Source organism: Orussus abietinus, unplaced genomic scaffold (genome assembly GCF_000612105.2).
Source record: "Orussus abietinus isolate OABI.00-Male unplaced genomic scaffold, Oabi_2.0 scaffold554, whole genome shotgun sequence".
Lineage (NCBI taxonomy): Eukaryota > Metazoa > Arthropoda > Insecta > Hymenoptera > Orussidae > Orussus > Orussus abietinus.
The window spans coordinates 2733-25505 of NW_019394699.1; the positions used below are offsets into that span (position 1 = coordinate 2733).

Here is a 22773-nt window from a genome sequence, read left to right on the forward strand (position 1 = left end):
TAATTATATAATAATAAATAGAAATTATAAATGAAGATCAATCATCCTACGGATCGATAGAGATCAACAACTATGCGATATCTTTTTATATAAAATAGAATGCCGGAGAGGAGAAGAAAACGATTTAGACCAGTTTATATTATTATAACTATGGGCGCATGTAATAACAAATAGAAATTAAAAACGAAGACCAACCATTCTACGGATCGATAGAGATCAACAACTATGGTATATTTTCTTATATAAAATAGAATGCAGTAGAAGAGAAGAAAACGATTTACATCACTTTCCTAACCATGGGCGCATGTTATAACAAATAGAAATTAAAAACGAAGACTAATTATCCTACGAATTTATAAAGATCAAAAACTATGGCATATCTTCTTACATAAAACATTGGGTTGGCAACTATGTAATTGCTGATTTTTCAATACCATCTATCGACAGAATCTGCAATTATTTAGTTGCCAACCCAAGAGAATGCCGGAGGAGAGAAGAAAACGATTTAGACCATTTTCCTAACCATGGGCCCATATAACTACATAATAATAAATAGAAATTAGAAGTGAAGAGCAACCATCCCACGGATCGATAGAGATCAACAACCGTGGCCGATCGCGATCGCAGTCCCGCGGGGACTGGCCGCGCGCGTAAACACTCGAGCCCGGCTCGCCGATTGGTCCGTTCCCCGGTGACGTCACTCGGTGGGGTTGTCGCCGGATACCGGGGAAGCACGGCCGCGCCAAGCCGTTTATATGGCGCTGCGCTCACCCGCGCCAATTCAGTTCCGACTATCCGACCGGCGGGTATTCAAAAACGGGAGCTCGCGATCTACCCGAGAAAGACGGCGCCCGCTCTTCGGCGAATCCCTCGGACCGCGGCCGCCATTTTCTAACCTCTCTCGGGCGCCTCTTCGGCCGTTCGCAATTTTTCTAGAACATTCGATCTGCCGGGAAACCTCGAGGTTATTTTTTTTACCGGACTGGGAAGGTGGCCAGACCTCGTGGATTTTTTTCGAGACCTTCGGAGGGCGTTTTCTTCGGGTTTTGAATTTTTCTTTGCCCGGTTGTCACCTCGGACGATCGTGGACGCGACATGTCGCGAGTGTGCAAGAGGTGAGAGGAAGACCGACTTTGGGAAGACCAAACGAGGATTTTGAGCTTTTGGGGAAGTGCTTCTGGGCACCCGCACTTTTTTTTTTCTGCGCGGGAAGTTCAACTGCAAGGTGAGACTACATTTTAGGTCTTCATTTTTTTGAAGCGTTAGACGGTGAGGTAGGACAATTAAAATACGGTTCAATTGAGGCATTAAATGTTTTATTATGTTGGGCGTATTCTAAGCTGTTTAGATTCGTGGTACAAACGTGTAACTAGATATATATTAATTTTTATTTTACACTTCAATGTTTAATTACATTCTGTAATTTTCCAAATTTGTAAAATTTAATATGATAAGTGTTTCCAGTTAAAACTTTTACTTCGATTGAATCGTGTTTTAAAAACCTCGACATGATAAGAGCAAGTTGGTTTATCATTTTTTAAATGTTAAACGGTGAGATAGGACAATTAAAAAACGGTTCAATGGAGGCATTAAATATTTTATTATATTGGGAATATTATAAGCTGTTTTGATTCGTGGTACAAACGTATAACTAGATGTATATTAATTTTTATTTTACACTTCAATGTTTAATTACATTCTTTACTTCTTAAATTTGTAAAATTTAATATGCTACGGGTTTTCAGTTGAAACTTTTACTTCAATTGAATCGTGTTTTGACGACCTCGTCAAACAAGATCGTTGCTTTTACATTTTTTTTTAATGTTAAACGGTGAGATAGAACAATTAAAAAACGATTCAATTGAGACATTAAATATTTGATTATGTTGGAAGTATTCTAAGTTATTTAGATTTGTGGTAGAAACCTGTACCTAGATGTATATTAATTTTCATATTACACTTCAATGCTTAATTTCATTCTTTACATTTCCAAATTTGTAAAATATAATATTCTACGTGATTCCAGTTAAAACTTTTACTTCTTTGAATCGTGTTTTAAAAACCTCGTAAAGATAAGATCAAGTTAATTTATCATTTTTTTTAAATATTAAACGATGAAGTAGGAAATCTAGAAAACAGGTCAATTTGTGTTATTAGACATTTTATTATGTTGGGAGTATTCTAAGTTATTTAGATTCGGGGTAAATACGCGTAATCAAATATATAATAATAATGTACATTTTAAATTTTACACTCAATTACATTTTTTTTTATTGTTTCATATTTATCAAATTTATTAGGGGACGTATTTCTAATTGAAGCTTTCATTTAGATCGAATCGGATATTAAAAATCCCGTTTAATTGCACAATGTATGTACGCTTTTCCATTCTGTAACACGTTTACAGAAAATGTGCAACATTATTCAGGGAATCTCACAAATTCACTTTTACATCTTATTGCTTAAAATTATTTTACATTTTTCGTTGGCCTAAACATTAAGGATTTGTAAAATTATAAGTACCTAGTTGAAGCTTTTGATTCAATTAACATTTTCTGTAAAAGTATGTATAATTAGTAAGTTTATGTACACCTTTCTATCCCGTGACGTGTTTACAGGGAAAAGAAACGAAATACAATTCAGGAAATTGTACAAGGAAAACTGCGATAAAGAAATCTTCCTTCTACTTCGCGTCATTCCCATTTGGCAATTAAACTTGCATAATTATTTTTACACTCCTTAATTACAATTTTATTACAGGAATGCCTTGCATTGTATCTTATACAATTAGTATAATATTATTTATTGATTTTCCGTTTTCCATGGAACGCGGATCACGAGATTATGAGATTGTACGGGAATGTATAATTTTGTTTAATTCAATTAACAAGATTGCATTAAAAAAAAATTCAACAATGTAATACCTTAGTTAAGGTACTTTAAATATTACTCGATTTTCCGATTCTCTCGATTGCTGTAGTAAATATTAATTATTATTAAATCATTGTTTAATTCATTAAAATATATTGTTAAATGTTAACTTGTATCAAAATATCTCGATGAGTATCACATGAGCAGTTGTTGTATTAACAATTAAGTGAACTTAATTTTTTAGAAACCAAAATTTTGTTATTCTTCGGACAAAATTCGATTCTTAATTGTTCTTTAAGTTTGACGCCGTACTTGATTATCTTGTTAATTAAATATATGATTAACAAAGGCCAGGCTATGAGAAGTTCCTAGATGGGACCACATAATCAATTATTAGATTAGTTCAATTAATACGAATAATCTTTCTCACAGAATTAGCAATATATTATTATTGTATACTGTTCGAGACTTTATTGTCTATAATGTATGCATATACCGTTATATGTATATTAAACAATTATACACACTGTACAAATTATTTACATGAAAACAATTTATATCTGTTGCATTAACAATGTTATTATTATTTAAATACTCGGACGAGTCTTATCATATAGGACCTGATTAACTAAAATTCTTTAACCAATGTCATAACGTTATCAGTTAATGCATACCTGAAGTATGATATGTACCGTTATATGTATATTAAACAATTATACACACTGTACAAATTATTCATATTAAAACAATTTATATCTGTTGCATTAACAATGTTATTACCATTTAAATACTCGGAGGGGTCTTATCACATAGGACCTGATTAACTAAAATTCTTTCATCAATGTCATAACGTTATCAGTTAATACATACCTGAAGTTAATTAGTGGTTTTATAGTTTCTTTCGAGAATTTAACAATGCTACATGATAACGAATACCGGAAGTTCAATAGCGGTTTTTATTTCCCATTGTGATCAATCAAGAGTACCTAGAACGGACTGTCGGTACATCTTGACATTTTCCGAGTAAATTGACAAGACAAGTACACCTGTACGTGGCTTATGATTAGCTAATAATTCACTTAATATGATCGCGCTCATCCGTGGAAGGCAAATAATTAATCATCCTATTTCTAGCGCTGCACACTTCACTTCAATAGATTAGATTAATATCTAATATAACTACTAGATAATTCTTGTAGCTTATTTAAACAAGTGCGAAAATATAGTTATATTCTGATAAGAAGTTTTACAAGAAAGCGTCAGTACTATGTTGAAAATGATATCGTAATTTTATAAAATGCTTTTGCACGTTTCATTCGGACACGGTATTTAAATTGTATAACATTTTTTCCGCTGCTTTGTAAATATGTTATTAATTTAGCGCGTAAGAGTATTAATTTTCCTACCCAATTTCACATAATTACAACATGACGTTATCATAAATTCATTTAAGAATGTAAAATAAATGTGTAGGAATTTACTGGTAAGACATGACATTTTTTGTTTTCTGCAAATCTTATGTATTACAAAATATGATGAATTTTATGAATATTGACAGTGTACGACGGTATCTACTACTATCCACAAGTGAATATAATTGATAATCCTAAATGTAATCTTATACAGTTGAAAGTATTATCTTATACTTAATGTTAATATTTATGCAGAATATATGTATGTTTATGTTTAGTTGATAGGTCGATGATGACCTGAATAGTTGCGCCGGGAAGTGAATTTTACGTTGATGTATAATTATCGAACGTGAGAGTGAAGTGTTCTTTTCTTCTTTTTTTCTTTTTCGCTTTTTATTTCACCTCGGCTCTGACCGAGATCGGTTCATTGGACGCGAACTTTAAGTATCTATTATCGATGTCTCTTGACATTCTCCGTGTAATGTGTCAGTAGCTCGATAAAGTACCTACGGTATCAGCTGATAGTTCATACGTGAAAATTGTTTATTTAAGGTCGATAAGGGATTAATTTACGTATATTCCACTTCATGGGGCAATTAGGAATATATCGTGTAAATAATTCAATTAGGTATTTATAGTGCTTTTGTTACTCGTGAATAATAATGATTGGAGGTTTCATGAAATAATGACGAGCGATCGCGTAAGTGCAAGTATGTACGCCGTTAAAAAAAAGAAAAGTGGAAGACTCACTGTCACATGACTGACTGTCACGTGTCGATTTATTGCCGGATAACGCTTTGATCAATTCCAGTGGAGCGTATCGATTAAATGGCATGGTTTACGCGACGTGTACTAGAGTTTCGCCGAGTAGCGGGACAGTCATCGTTCTCATCAATGACTCTTTCCGAGAATGGCTTTTCTTGCTTCTCTTGCCTTTCTTGCTCCCCACGAATCCCCTAGAAAGATCAAGTGTGTGCTTAACATGAAATGTCTCTTGAAATGGACACGCTATATGTCGACACTTTAATATCAATGCACTGATAAGGCGAAAAAGAGAGTAACTCTTGCTTTTCTTGCCTTTCTTGCTCCCCATGAACCCTCTAGAAAGATCAAATGTGTGCTCAATATGGAATGTATCTTGAAATGGATACGTTATATGTCGACACTTTAATAACAATGCACTGATAAGGCGAAAAAAAGAGTAACTCTTGCTTNGTCGACACTTTAATATCAATGCACTGATAAGGCAGAAAAGAGAGTAACTCTTGCTTCTCTTGCCTTAATTGCTCCCCACGAATCCCCTAGAAAGATCAAGTGCGTACATAGAATTGACTGTACTGATAAAAACGAAATCCTGATCACGAGTTCGCTTGATATCGAATTTCGGTGTCAAATAATCTCTCATCCTGATTTTGCTTTTTGATAACGCATACATGTTTGCAGATGCAATCGAAACTCTTTACACAAAATCGAATTCCTTAACGAGTACGATACATTTAATTACGTTTAATTACGTTTCTATTGGATTACATTTTTTATTTGATTATCCCTTTTTTTACGATTTCTTATGGATATGTTTCATTCTTTTTCTCTAATTTAAACAGATTGTGACTTCGATATTCTGTGATTTGTAAATGGATTTTATTGACGTGGCTAGACTTCCTTAATTGACAAGTCTATTGCAATTTTTTATTTAAATCATTTAAGGCAATATAAAAGTGATTGTGTGAGGTATCTCGGTAAAGATTGTACCATGTTGCATTCTATTGCACCGAGTCGTATAAAATATTACCACATGAATATGGAGGCCCTAAAGAAGTCCGATACCCATGAAATTTCATTTATTAATTTATTCATAACGTCGTTTATTTGTTATAAAAATAACATTTCATGAGTATCAGAATCTTTCTTCATGTGGTAAAACTCTATACGATTCGGTACACCCAGTTCGATAAAAATTTTCGTAAACAATTGACCCCTTGCCACTTTCACATCACCTTAATGATATTTTATTAAATTATTTTCGTCTTATAATTCGTTCTTCTCTCATTTCAACAGTTTAGGAGTTCAATGCCGTATTTTGTAGCTTGTTAATGAATTTTGTAATCGGCATTAGACTTTATTTATTGGCGAGTACAGTGCGTTGCGGTAATCAGACTTGGTCGTCGATATCTTAATGACACCCATCAATTTCACTGGTACGCTGCAGGATTTGTCGCGGTCTAATGAATCACGTGTAATGACGTTCTGTCCAAATTAGAGAACCATCAAAATCACGTGAAGTGCTTCCGGAATGAAGTATTTCACAACAAAGCGTCGTCTAAAAAAAGAACTGTTAAGTTATGCCACTTATTTATAAAAAACGTGCCGCGTAAATTGAAGGACGGATATATAACATCGCAAACATACCTAGCAGCTGTAAACTATGATTTCATCTACTATTATCGATTGACATAAGTATTTTTTTTCAAGTACTTATGACTAATTGCTTTTTTGAGCGCGCGAGTCTGGTGTTTCGCAATGTTTCCATGTATTCATAAGTGTTCCGGGATTTGGAAAGGGTTAAGAGTCACTGCCACAGATTAAAAAAAAATGTACCAATATCACAATATTTACCTTCTTTCTAACGATACAGGGAAAGGAAAAAAGAGTGGGCAGGAAAACCGCAATTGTTGTAATCGTAACCTTATTGCATGGCAACATACAGGACATCCTTCGGAGGAGGTTGCATTAATCAGCGTAACATAATAAAAAGAACACAGTAAGGGTTACTTCACCATTTAGTCGATGTAACTACAAGGAACGAGCTACTCCAACATTGTGCATAGTTGGGAATATCCATTTAAAAGCTTACCGTCGATATAAAAAGTCCAATTGTTATGATTACCTACGCTGTACTTACGTTTCTGTCAGTGTTTTCATACATTTCTACCTCAAGGAGTAAAATATCATTTGGTGCTCAAAAGCATGTTTTCTCGATGATCACGCCCCTTTTATCCTCTTATTCGGGAAAGGATAGAGTCGTTGTAACTTAAACGTAAGATATAGTAACGGGTCTTATATGCAAACGAGCAGTCTGCATCGCCTGCGAGAAGTTTTACCACCTGGCGGCGCTGTCGAAACTAATGGGGCCAAACCATCGTTTCCGCGATCATATAGTCAAGTTTAGAACAACCTTGCAACGGGTATAACCTTCCTATAATATGTGGTTACAGCTCCCAGATAAACCTTCCATTTTCCTGTACGTATTATAACCCCTTCATGTAGTTAATATTACCATCCCAAATGGTGATCCCTCCTGCACCTTTTAAGCGCAGCACCATGGGTACAGTACCTAATCGAAAGGTTATACTTACGATTCCACGTGATCAGTTTCACCATTTGTGTGGTTTTACTTCCTACAGTATCTTAACCATGTCCTTGTAGTAATTGTAACCAAAATACCATTTGGTGCTCAAAAGGATGTTTTCTCGATGATCACATCCCCTTTATCCTCTTATTCGGGAAGGGATAAGGTCGTTGTAACTTAAACGTAAGATAAAGTAACGGGTCTTATATACAAACAAGCAGTCTGCATCGCCTGCGAGAAGTTGTGCCACCTGGCGGCGCTGTCGAAACTAATGGGGCCAAACCATCGTTTCCGCGATCATATAGTCAAGTTTAGAACAACCTTGCAACGGGTATAACCTTCCTATAATATGTGGTTACAGCTGCTAGATGAACCTTCCATTTTCCTGTACGTATTGTAACCTCTTCATATAGTTAATATTACCATCCCAAATGGTGATCCCTCCTGCACCTTTTAAGCGCAGCGTCATGGATACAGTACCTATTCGCAAGGTTACATTTTTCAATTCATGTGGTAAATTTCACCCTTTCATGTGGTAAATTTCACCAGTTATGTGGTTTTACTTCCCACAGTATTTTAACCATGCCCCTATAGTAATTGTGACCAAATTATTTTTTTCCGTGTAATGGTGGCAAACCATTTTTTCTGCAATCACGTAAGCAAGTTTTGAATAACCTCGCAAAGGGTAAAACCTTCCTATAATATGTGGTTACAGCTCCCAGATAAACCTTCCATTTTCCTGTACGTATTGTAACCTCTTCATGTAGTTAATATTACCATCCCAAATGGTGATCCCTCCTGCACCTTTTAAGCGCAGCGTCATGGATACAGTACCTATTCGCAAGATTACATTTCCCATTCCATGTAGTAAATTTCACCATTTATGTGGTTTTATGTCCCACAGTATTTTAACCATGCCCCTATAGTAATTGTAACCAAATTATTTTTTTACGTACACCTCGATTTCACGGGATGCGAAAACAGTTCTCCATAATTCTGACTCATTTGTTTAAGAAAAGTTGAGGTTGGAAACGAACCTCGGCGCAATGGCGGCGACGATCAATAAAGCAATCGATGCGAATGACGCCAAGTCAATCAAATCCACTTGTACTAATTTCAATTCTTGTCTGGAATCGCCCATTTGGTGCAGATCGAGTATGAAATCGAGTATTGTGTTCAAATGCAGCTACGGGGATCGACATCTACACGGGAAAAAATAATTTGGTTACAATTACTGTAGGGACATGGTCAAGATACTGTGGGAAGTAAATCCACACAAATGGTGAAATTGATCACATGGAATGGGAAATGTAACCTTGCGAATAGGCACTGTATCCATGGTGCTGACCATAAAACATAGTTTGGTTACAATTACTACAGGGAGATTACTGCAGGGATTACTAGAGGGATTACTATAGTTCCATTAGTTTCCATTAGTTTAAAGAAAAAACCATTCCCCAGAAAGACTCCAATAATTCGTGCATCGAGCGCTACAGAGTCGGTCCGGGCGGTCACGTGGTACTGTCCGCGCATGCGCACTAGGAACCGGTTTCACTCTTCGGTCTGCTGAATTTTCAGAAACTCGTTTCCTTCCTATTTCTTTTTCGTGAAAAAATCGGAGTAAAGGTTGGTACCCTCGACGTTTGATCCTCTTTTGCACGATGTTGCCATCCAGCAACAAACCATCCATTTATTTATGTTAATATGCTTGTCATTACGTGGCAACGAACCTGAAAAGTGAATTATTTGTTGGGTACTGGTTGTTTTGGTTATAATCATTTTTAGTTTCTATTTCTATTACCTTCAGTTCATTTTAAACGTCCATAATTAACCACGCCGAGAGAAGAATCTAGTTAAACGAATAATTTTTTAATTACTTTTTATAGTAAAATTTACTTTTTTTCTCTGAACTAGGAAATCTAGTCATGGTTATTATATTTCTCTTTTTACCTTTTGGAAGCAGTGAAATGAACTATTCTGCGTGCACTATACTTTTCGAGGAAGAATAACGAAAATGGTTGCTATTTATATAGTAGAATTTAATTTCATGATTGTCAATTTAACTGATATGTCGTCGTAAATTTTATGTCTTCCATTTGCCGTTGCAGGTGCCTCTTGAAATCATTAACAATGCCCTGTAACTTGTTTCGCATATCTAAATCCGTTTAACGCATTCTAGTCACATGATGGCGCGTGCGCATGCGCAATAGAAACCAGTTCCTTTCTCCGTTCAAGTTTTTTGCGCGATTATTTAAATTATTTTCTTAGGCAGGTTATACTCAAAAGTTATGCTCACTCGGAGTGTCGTTCCTGTTTCTACGTTACATCAGAAGCTCATGAGGTATTAACAATGATCGTACTGCACCTTACTTCACATATGTTAAATGCAATCATTTGTATGCGTGGCGCTCAGATCACGTGGTACGGCGCGTACGCATGCGCACTGGAAACCCGTTTCCTTCTTCATTCCCGATTTCCACACGATTTCATTTCCTTTTCCCTGAAGAAATTCATTCGAATGATTGAGTGTTGACATTTCCAAAGAAATACGAAGTAGAATCCCAGGAACCGCGGAACGTGGAATATCCGTAAATTAATCGTATATAAATGTTTATTGAACGTATGTAAGATATATATAGATATCTCTGAACTTTATTTTAGATACACTCGAAGGCTAGATGTCTGGACATGAAACGTTATATATATATTCATATGTATGTGTAAAAAAAATTAAATTCATAACACTTTTTAAGCAGAGTCTGTTTGAGAACTAGTTCAATACAGCTATGCAGACAAATCCTGCTGTTTTTGACATAGAAATGTTGTTTTTGAAATTTATATTTCGTATACGTTAAAAAATTAGTAGATATTCGTAGATGAACAGTGGATATATAATTTTTATCTACAATGGACATAGATATTTATATATATCCTTTAGATATTTTTTTAGGTGGATGATAGACAATATTTATTTGCTATACCTATAGACTTAATTTAGACGATTAATTTACGTATATTTCACTTCATGGGTTGCCTGGGATGTGTCTGTAGAAGTGCGTAACACGGAATGATATGTAATGCAACACTTAGAGAAAAAGAGCCTTTGTTAGTTTTTGCGAGAAAATGTTAGGTTTACTGAACGTTTATCAAATTCTACTTCGGTGCAAGAATATTATTAATTCTTCTACAGTCTTTCATTTGTTGAAGTGATTCAAAGTACGATTCGAAGACGTTTGTACACAGAAAATCTAATGATAATGGATAATAAACGCTTGGTAAAGCGAAGCTCAAGAAAATTTAATATCGTTTTAAATCTGTAATGGCTTCATTTAATTATCCCTATAACATATTTTGTTGATAATAACAGGTAAAAATCGTTTATTGTGAAAATCACCTTTTTATTCTTACAGAAAGTAATTTTTTCGCTGAGCGTATTTTCCATATTTATATAAAATAATGCTTTTGGACTCACGATCTCTCGCGCCTGCGCAATGGAAATCTGTTTCCTACTTTCCTCCCTATTTCCATGCGATTTCCCTAGTAGCCTAAAATGTTTTCTAAATATTTTTTTTTTTTATAATCTTCGCTCAAATGNGATGAATTTCGCTTGCGTTCTCAGTCTTTATAAAATTGAAATAACTAGCGAATGTTTGTCATTACTTATCCTGGTGTATCGCTATTTATTTCGCTATATATTATCTTTGTTCGAAATATATTATTTTGCATTTTTTTCGCGAACGAAGAACTCGAGCGAACTCAGCTCCGATAATATTTTTGAAATTCGAAAATATAATAGTGTGTATTAGGAGTCATAAAACGCGTCTTAAAAGTTTTAAGGTGATATGAAAGTTTGATATATACATAAGAAAAAGTGAAAATATTTTTAAAACTTTTCTCCAAACTGGGTGCACCGAATTATTTGAAGCGTTAACACGTAATTATGGAGACCCTAAGGAAAAACGCGATGCTCGTGAAATTTCATTTTTCGAAAAATAGAAAAGAAAAGTCTTTTTTTGCTTCTTGTTGGAGATAAATTAAAATTTTTTGTGTTCCGAAAAATGAAATTTCACGAGCATCGAGTTCTTCCTTAGGGCCTCCATTATCTCGTGATGCCCTCAGAAAAATGAGGTACTTGAAATCAAATAAATGTGCTTATTTAAAAATCGAATAGTTGACAAGTGAAATTTTCAAAGGTTGAAATAATGATTCCTTTACGGGAACTAAAAGTGCAATACTATCAACTAATTGAAAAATGTCAAAATAAGTAAAAGTCTACTAGGTTCATGTATGACTAAAATTTATTCGCCTCCAGTTGCACAGTTTTCTCAGAGTGAAGCTTCAAATGATTAGGTACGTTCAATTAGGAGAAATGTTACATAAAAATTATGACTTTTTGATAAGTATATATAACACTTTCATATCACCTTAATGACTCCAGAGAAACTTTTTTACACATTATTGTGCAACTAAATCCAAGGTGAAAATTCAGGTGTTCGGTTTTATGTGGACCACCCGGTACAACATCGTTTTCAGCATCTTGTAGATGGAATAATTTACTCTACTACAGTTCCGGTCACATGATGCCGAGTGCGCATGCGCACTGGGGAACCGGTTTCGTTCTTCACTCCCTATACATTTTCAGCCGATCGTTCGTTACCTTTCCTGAAAGAAAAATTGGATCGAAATTAATGGTCTCCTCCGAGCACCTTTAACGTGCTGTAATACGCCTGGTGACTTTTTATTCACTTTTCATTTTAACGATCGGACAATTCGTTCTACTGGAAAACTCCGACCACGTGATGCGGTGAGCGCATGCGCGCTGGGAACCGGTTTCGTCCTTCGCCCTCGCCATGTATAAGTGATTATTTATTTTCATTCGCAAATAAATAATTAAAAATCGGTTTTCAAGAGCGCATGCGCGCTCCACGTCACATGATCAAGATTTCAATATAACCAGTTATTTTATTCAATAATAAAATAACTCGTTATAATGAAATCTTGATCATGTGACGTGAAGCGCGCATGCGCGTTAGGTACCGGTGTCACATTTCACCCTCGCACATGTTTAGGTGCTTACTTATTTGTTTTCATAAATAAAACATTAGGTCGAAATTTATTAATTTTTCCGGACTCCCTCAGCGTACTATTACATACGTAATAATTATTTCCAATGATGGTATAATTCGTTCTACTTGAACCATGGTCACGTGACGTGGAACGCGCATGCGCGCTACGGTGATTAGATGTACTTTACGTATCGACTACGTTTAAACGTCGTTCATGTTATGCAAGTAAAACGATAGTTTAATAACCGTAGAATAGACGAAGTCTTTGTGTTTATTAGAAACAATCCTTAATTATTTAAAAATCTCAGAAATTATACCCCTCCTTTAGTGTTCAACGATAAAGGGAGAGTAACAATGAAACATATTTCAAAATGGAGTCGTCTTTGCGAGGAATGACCCATAACGTCAACTCATATCCTCTGGTCAAGATGTCTTTATGTTTAATAGAAACAATCCTTAATTATTTAAAAATCTCAGGAATTATACCCCTTCTTTAGTGTTCAACGATAAAGGGAGGGTAACAATGAAACATATTTCAAAATGGAGTCGTCTTTGCGAGGAATAATCCATATCATCAGCTCATATCCTCTGGTCAAGATGTCTTTATGTTTAATAGAAACAATCCTTAATTATTTAAAAATCTCAGTTTAGTATTCAACGATAAAGGGAGGGTAACAATGAATCATGTTTCAAAATGGAGTCATCTTTGCGAGGAATGACCCATAACGTCAACTCATATCCTCTGGTCAAGATGTCTTTGTGTTTATTAGAAACAATCCTTAATTATTTAAAAATCTCAGAAATTATACCCTTCATTTAGTGTTTAACGATAAAGGGAGGGTAACAATGAGACATGTTTCAAAATGGAGTCTTTGCAAAGAATGACCCATATCGTCAACTCATATCCCCTGGTCAAGATGTCTATGTTTAATAGAAACAATCCTTAATTATTTAAAAATCTCAGAAATTATACCCTTCATTTAGTGTTTAACGATAAAGGGAGGGTAACAATGAGACATGTTTCAAAATGGAGTCTTTGCAAGGACTGACCCATATCGTCAACTCATATCCCCTGGTCAAGGTCTCGGACGCACCAGACGCCTCTCGATCACATTTCACGGCCTAACCTAACCCAACTGCGTAAACCGCGCGCGAAAGGCGGTCTGCTGGAATGTCTCGTGACTCGTAAAAAGTGACGCGGCGTTCCCTTCTTTTTTTCCGCTTCCTCGATGCCCGAGGAGATCACGGGACAGTTTCGCGCGTCACGTGCCGCTCGCCCGTGACGCGCCTGTAAAGGAGCAACCGGTTACGCGCGCGCATGCGCCGCATCACGTGCCCGGAACTCCTGGCCAGGTCGTTCGAATGTATCCCAACGATCTCTACCCTAGGATAAGTATACATGTATATGTAAGATGATGTGAAACCCCCTCTTATATTGGTCGATTCAAATGAGACACGTTCTTTTAAGGGTATTGCACCGAAGTGTCTGAAACTTTGACACATGACTCGCGAGTACCTAAGAATTATTTTCTACATAAAAGAATCTTTTTTACCGACATTGGTAACACTTTTCGACCTTAAGGTGATGTGAAACCCCCTTTAAATCAATCGTTTGGAATGAGACACTTTTTTTTAAGGGTATTGGATCAAAGGGGTTGAAACTGACATATGACTCGCGAGCAGTAAAGAATTATCTTCTAAATAGAAGAACCTTTTTTACCGACATTGGTAAAGCTTTTCGATCTTAAGGTGATGTGAAACCCTCTTTAAATCAGTCTATTCCAATGAGACACTTTTTTTAAAGGTATTGGATCGAAGTGGTTGAAACTTTGACATATGACTCGCGAGTAGTAAAGAATTATCTTCTAAATAGAAGAACCTTTTTTACTGACATTGATAAAATGTTTCGACCTTAAGGTGAAGTGAGACCCCTCAATTTATCCCAGACTAGAACTAAGAGTGCATTTTTTTTTTAATTGAGAAAATGAAATTTCACGGACGCCACGTTCTTCCTTAGGGCTTCCATAATCACGTGCTGAAGTTTCAAATGATTCGGTGCAACTAGTTTGGAGAAAAGTTTCATAAATGTTTTGACCTTCTATATGTATTGAATGACCCTTTCATATCACCTTAAAATGGGGCCGACCTCGATGTACAGAGTTTGATCTTCTTGTACTATCTCGTGATAGCAATATATGAAGTAGAACGCAAAGACTAATCGATTCTTCGATTATTCTAGACGTCCCGATGGCTTGGCGTCCATGTTACTCAATTATTCTCTGAATTAATCGGAATGAGCCGACAGTACGCTTGGCAGAAGAAATAGGGACGCCATTTTTAATTCCTTATCACTTATATTAAAGTCTATATCAAAGTCTCATCCGGGAATAGGGTGAAATTAGAATTATAAGAAATTTGAAAAATATTAAAAGACGGCTCGAAATATTCCAGCATATTAGTACAGATATGCATTAACCATTTTCCAAATTAATATCAATAATTCATTTATAAAACGCCATTACAGTCTGGCAGTATTTAGATGCTGCGTTATAAGATATGATTAATTGAAAATATGATTAAGTAAATTGTAACGGGAACAATTTTAGGTTAATAGTTAATTAACAAAATATTGATATCCGTGCAGTACGGCAGACCGAAAAATATTTAGGTAAATTGTTAAGTCTATGTAAACGAATGTCTTGCACACACTGATAAAAATGCCCGTTTAAATTTAAATACTCAACCATTGGTTATTTAATGCCACAATAAGTTGCAATAAAATTACATTATATATGTAATATTGCGTTCAGCATTTAAGTTAAGTTAAAGAAATACATAATGTAACATTACATCTAATTCAAGTAAAAATTCACTAATACGGTAAATATACAATGTTACGTATATTTATACCTTTTCTAATTTCTGATTTTTCCATTTTACGCTTTTCTATGTAAATCTTAATTTTTGAGGTATGTAAGAATGTATGTAAATTTCCATGGATTTTTATCAGTGCATGTATTTGGCACGCAACTCTGCCGTGTTTCACGATTAGGCGTTTTTACGTAATTATGTAAATGGGTTGAATTGAAAATTAATACTCCATTAATGAAATTATCCGCGCGTTGAAATGCCCGTCTAAATTTACATACTAAATCATTGGTTATTTTGATGCCACAATAAATTACAATAAAATTACATTATGTCTATAATATTGCGTTCAGCATCTAAGTTAAAGAAATTCATAATGTAATATTACATCTAAATCAAGTAAAGAAGCACTAATGCAGTAAATGTACAATGTTATTTTGGGCGTTTTTACGTAATTATATAAATGGGTTGAATTGAAAATTAAAACTCCACTAATGAAATTATCCACGCGTTGAAATGCCTGTGTAAATTTACATACTCAACCATTGGTTATTTAATACCACAATAAATTGCAGTCAAGTTACATTACGTCTATAATATTGCGTTCAGCATCTAAGTTAAGGTAAAGAATTTCATAATGTAATATTACATCTAATTCAAGTAAAAATGCACTAATGCGGTAAATATACAATGTTATTTTGGGCGTTTTTACGTAATTATATAAATGGGTTGAATTGAAAATTAATACTCCATTAATGAAATTATCCGCGCGTTGAGATTTCACGATGACGTGAAACAAAGTTACGAATAATGTGACTCGTGACTGATTTAAAATTAAGAATTAATTTATAAATTCCTGTACGCGGAAGTCGGTACCATTAAGTCTGTCTCGAACAGATCGAAGAAGACAAATGGAATTAGTCATTAAAGCGCGAAGAGATAATAATAGCGTGTTTCTTTACAACATTCCTTGCATATCTAGCCTCCTAATAAATCGATTCTAACAAATGGAATCTGTTTACACGGAAGGATGAACGAGTTGAAAAATAAAGTATTTACCGTCAATCCGGATCGACTTTTTCAAGATAATAAAAAAGTTTCAATTCTAATCCGATATGCTAAGATTAAAGTGCTGGAGGAAATCGCACTAACTATAACAAATTTTTAAAACATCGAAGTGTTTATAAAACCAAGACGTGCGCGGATTAAATATTTATTCCTTAAACTCTTCTCCCTTGTTTTGAAAATAATATTTCCTAAATAAAACGTAGATGTGGAATTCGTTAAAAATGTATCCGGAGTATTGGTCCTAAGGACGGTATTTTTTTTTTTTTATATAAATTCAAATTTGTAAGAACTTTGCATTATTGTTAATGATTCATCTGCTGAGTTAAATTACATTATAAAAGTATTACGAATTTTATTATCAAAGTTTATCTTCCTTTTCTTATTTATCCGACAATTTGATTCTATCTTGTATTACTGTATCAAGATTAATGATTCGTTTACTTTATTGGTTAATAAATAATTTGCGATGACATCTTATTCCGGACGTGGGAATAAATTTTGATGACGTTAAATATTCATTTCGTGAACTTTCGGCTTAAACAATCAAAAGAACGTGTAATCACTTTTTGGCTTGGCATGGCTATTTACTTGTACAAATGACGGATTTGTTTTTTAAACTTGTTCAAGATAAATCCAGAGAAGTCCATTTTTATTTTATGATTCCCATTCACTTGAATCTCGAATGACTGGTATTGAAACAAAAAATTCTAGATTTGTTTTCTACGTTCGTATTAAACAAAGTTAAGAGAAGTTAACACTTTTTTTCTTCGATTTCATTCGCATTTAAGTTTCATATCACTTCAGATGGTCATTGAATATATTCAATAAAATAGAAAGTGATTATAGGCAAAGCCATTAATTATGTACAATATAGTAAAAATGTGGGTCTTATGACATGATTGAAAAAAAGTAAAAATTGATTTCGGGCGAAGTCATTAAATATGTACTGTAAAATACTGAGTACGGATAAAATCATTGAATTTATTCGATAAATGAATTTTAACGACGTATCTAACGAGTCTTCTACATTGATCGTTTGAAAACAAAGAAATCATTGAAGATGTCCAAAAAAGTAAAAATTGACTCCGGGCGATGTCATTAAATACGTACTGTAAAACATTGACTACGGATAAAATCATTGCATTTATTCGATAAATTAATTTTAACAACGTATATAACTAGTCATCTACATTTATCGTTTAATGAAAACAAAGTAATCATTGAATGTATTCTAAAAATGTTTGAATTAACCTCGACGAAGTTATTAAATATATACTGTGAAACACAGACTACGGATAAGATCATTGAATTTATTCGATAAATGAATTTTAACGACGTATCTAGCGAGTCTTCTACATTTATCGTTCGGTGAAAACAAAGAAATCATTGAATATGTCCAAAAAAGTAAAAATTGACCCCGGGCGAAGTCATTAAATACGTACTGTAAACACAGACTACGGATAAAATCATTAGATTTATTCGATAAATGAATTTTAACAACGTATCCAACGAGTCTTCTACATTTACCGTTCGATGAAAACAAAGAAACCATTCCGTGTGTCATTAGAATTTCCGATTAGAAGAAGTAACGGTAGGGAAACTTCTTGCCACTGTTTTTCTTGGTTATTCTTTTCATCCTTTTCTTCGTTATTTAGCATAACCTTAACACCAAGGTCGGCACGTTAATTTATGGCGATATTAGGCATTCAATGACAGTATTGTTTTTATTCAACGTAACGGGGGAATTAAATATAATCTAATCGAGCATCACAATCGCATTACAGTTGCAAGTGAAGGGTAACATGTAACAACTATCATTATCCGTATCATCATTCACGTTGATCACTTTACATTGTTCTACAATTGCTGGTCAGATTCCTGCACATCGTGTAATTAAATGCATAAAAACCATAAATCTTAATAAATAAATTATTGCTGAACATATATGAATTTATTCTTCATATGTCTAAAAAAATGTCCTCGATGTAATATGTTTATAAAAACAATCAATTTAAATAACATTCTAGTCTTTCTCTTAATATCTAGAAAAAAGTGTTGTCGATATCATACATTTTTTAAAAATAATTAATATACTAAGATCCATTGATTTTAATGTCTTAATCGATTAACAATTCGATAATAGAATATGCATTCATATGTATTCATATGTACATGTGTATATGTACATTCAATTGTGTTCCTAGCTTACATATTTTATTATACAATCAATGGATAATATAGTCCATTATCTTTATATTTTGTAAAGAATTAACAATTCATTAAAAAATTTCATTTCCAAAGCTTGATCAGAACAATATAATAAATTAGAACCATCAGAATCGATAGAAACTGGAAAATTATTCAAGAAAATGTTTAATTTTTAAATTACCGACAAACGTCTCTAACCAAACACAAAAATGTTGTGTCATGTTGCAAATTAAAAGTATATTGTACTATTTGTAATTCCCTCGGCACTTATTTTCGATCTAGGACGCTCAAAAAATTCCTAGGTCTAGGTCTGTTCTCGAGAATTGGTTCTAATACAATCTGGCAATCCCCATAACTTTGGTTTTTCTGAAACTCCAACGGATAAACCCTCAAGGAGGTTTACTTAATGAGAAAACTTTAGTCCTTTCGAAGAAACAATCATTGAGGGAAATTATATTGCGCAACACTTAAAGGCTGAAGATCTGGTAACATTTTTTTTTTAATTTCGACACCTTAAGGTGAAGTGAAACCCCCTTCAAATCAATCGATTCGAATACAACACTTTTTCTTAAAGGTATTAGACCAAATTGTCCGAAACTTTGACACATCACTCCTGATCATCTAAGAATTGTCCTGACACATTGAAAATTTGGATTTTTGGAAAAAATTTGTTAACTTAACTCATACCGAAACCAAAATGGCATCGAGCTCTCATATTTCGATCGATATCCAATTATTGAAGGCTCTAATATGAGAAACAAAAGTGTCAGAACAATTGTACGACAATATAAAACACTCTGGTAATCGAGAAACTCGCATTTGAACGGGATAAAGGCAAAAAAAGTGTTATATGCGCTTCTATGCCAAAACGATGGTAATACGAGGTCTCGGAGTGAAAATTGAATTGACCTAGAAATCACAAATGGCGTAGGGGGTCCCTCTGCAGTCAATTAGGACCTCAGAAAGCACGAATCTAGAGGATTTTTGGAGTTTCACTTCGATTTCTTTATAATTATTGTACGAAAACGACAAGTTGAGTATGCCATTTAGTACAATACCCAATATAATTCGACACAGCAGTCAATGTAAAAACAAACAACGGCAACGTAAGTATTTAGATAAATCTTCTTTACCGACGTCGATCAAGTTCCTCGACGTGTTTCACATCCCCTTAAAAATATCGAAATTTTATACGAGACCACTCCAAATGACGGGGCATTTTCGAAACGGCGTTTTTCGATTTTCCTGTCCCGTGAACTTGTTTTACATTCTCGCAATGCACTTCTCTTATGCAATCTGCGGTGCGTACGATGCATTTCTCGTGCCGTTCAGCAAATATTTCCCTTTTGTTTTGTGCCGGGCCGATTCGCAATGGCGACGTTATCGGATCGTAATTCGAGGGTACCGTGATACGAAATGGCACGAAGTGGAGGAAATAGCCCCGTTCTCGTATCGCCGTATATTTCCTGAGCGATCGAGCGGCTTTTGGATTCGATTTGAACAAGTGCTGGCCGAAGCACCTCGTGACCAACTTAGCGTAATTCGCTCGTTAACCTAAACAAATGTTTTCGACGAACTACGCGCGTATCAATTTTCGATGCGATCGCGCCTCCTGATTTGTCTCTTTTGATGTGCCGTAACTGATAAAGTAGCGCTCAACGTTTATATCTATTTAACTATTTTTAATTTTCATTATAGAGGTCATACTTATTTTTCATTAATGCAGGTCATATAGAAGTTAATGAATCATATGAAACGAAATGGCGCTCGATATATTTAATTACTCGATAATCAATTTTTAATTTTTATTCTAAACATGGCGACGACTTTTCATTGTGTCAATTTTATATATACGATTAAACTGTATCAGATAAAGCGGCGCTCAACGTTTATATCTATTTAACAATTTTTAATTTTCATAATCAATGTTTACTTTTCATTCTAAACATGGCGACGACTTTTCATTGTGTCAATTTTATATATACGATTAAACTGCATCAGATAAAGTGGCGCTCGACGTTTATATCTATTTAACAATTTTTAATTTTCATGATCAATTTTTAATTGTTANTGTGTGTGCGTATTTTGAGTAGTTTATACTCAACTATTTCGAGATCTTGATCAAAAGCATAAATTTTATCTTTTTTAAGGATCTCTTTTACCGTCGTTTGATAACCACTGGTGCCGTAGCTTGAACGTCTATCAAGGAAAAACCTATCTTTCACTTTAAGTCAATAATATACCATTCATTTTCACATTTTCTTGTTCACGCTAAAGAGTAATTAAGTCTGCTTGTATTTCATTCCATCGTTGCATCTTATTAACCTCGATTGAAACATTTGATCGAGTACACGATATAAAACTATTACATGTACAGAGTACTCGTATCTGAAAAAAATCAATTTTTCAGTAATTACAAAATAGACTGATTAACTAAATCTCCAATATTTAAACACTTTAATGTTTACAGGTATCTACATCAAGAAACTCGGTAGAGTTTCGAGCCAAATACATTTTTAAACGAGAAACATCGTCGAGTACTGAAAAAACCGCAATAAACATTACTCTAAAATTTATTTCGACACCAAACATCGATAGTAAAACTGGCTTTTATTAATAAATAAATGTAGTGAATTATTAAACATTAAGCACTCGGTTAATATAATTTTTTTTACTTTCTTCACTTAAATGTCTACGTATTATTTTTATGTTTATATTCCATTGTATGCGTGTTATTATGCATTGTATTATATTATTAGTGAAATTCATATCTTGAAATTATTTTCAATGTCAATGTTGACTGAGAACCACTGCCGTTGCGGCTGAATATCTATCAAAGAAAAAGATCGCTTTTGGATTTCAAATCCGGTACAATGAATTAATTTCCATATTGTTTTAAGTAACGGTTATGTGTTTCTGAATTTAATGTTTCTTCCTGGATTGTTAATAATTAATTAATATGCCTGTTGGGTATTTTAATACAATGTATGATAAATTTTGCATGGTTTTCGCAAAGCCAAACCTTCCGCTCCGAAGATATTATTTTAGGAAATTTCTACTTTGGGGAAATTAAACAAAAAGCGGAAATTCACGTACGGTGGAGTTAAGGTGTACGTGGTAATTAATGTTAATCATCTGCAGGTGTTGTTGAGGTAGTCGTCTTCATAATTTGCGTAAATAGAATTAATAGGCTCTTTATAAGCGTATTTTACATCCCAATTTTAGATATTACCTAAAAAATATAATAATAGTATTTTTCTATTATATATATATATGATGTAATAATAATAGTATATGATAATATATCACATAATAATAATAGTATTTTACATCTCTATTTTAGATATTACCTAAAAAATATAATATTAGCAAATGAAACATATATCGAGTTATTAGTTTTCATAAGAAAATGTTGCCAAAATAAATTTCCATGAGAAAATATTGCCAAAATGAATTTTCGTGACAAAATTTTACCACGACTAATTATCGTTAGATCTTGCCGAATTTAATTTTTATGCTTAAACATTGCCAAAATTAACCCTTATCACTCCAACCGACTGCCAACATTTAATAATCTTCTAATATTCTCAGAGTGATAAGAGTTAATTTTCATGCTAAAATTTTGCTAAAATTAATTGTCATGAGAAAAATTTGCCAAAATGAATGGGCATGAAAGAAATGTTGCTAAAATTAATATTTGATAAATTTTTGCTAAAATTGATATCTGCTCAAGTGCGAACGTAATCATCTGAAGTAACAAATTCATTAACATGTTGATCGGCATTATAAATTTAAAGCAAAATTAATTTAAACGTGGAAATTTTGCTAAAAGTAAATGTCATGAGAAAATTTTACCGAAATTAAATGTTAAGAGAAAAATTTGACAAAATTAAATGTTAAGAGAAAATTTTGTCAAAAGTAGTTATCATGA

The 22773-nt window shown here is 33.9% G+C and overlaps 1 protein-coding gene across 1 annotated transcript in view; it reads left to right on the top strand.

Annotated features, from left to right (window-relative positions):
• The first annotated feature begins 806 nt into the window (after positions 1-806).
• Positions 807-22773, top strand: part of LOC105696031 (sodium-independent sulfate anion transporter) — a 42200-nt gene continuing 20233 nt past the window's right edge. Inside the window, exon 1 of the mRNA XM_012418168.2 lies at positions 807-1225. The gene's annotated coding sequence lies outside the window, so the exon portion shown is untranslated. The remainder of the gene's footprint in view (positions 1226-22773) is intronic.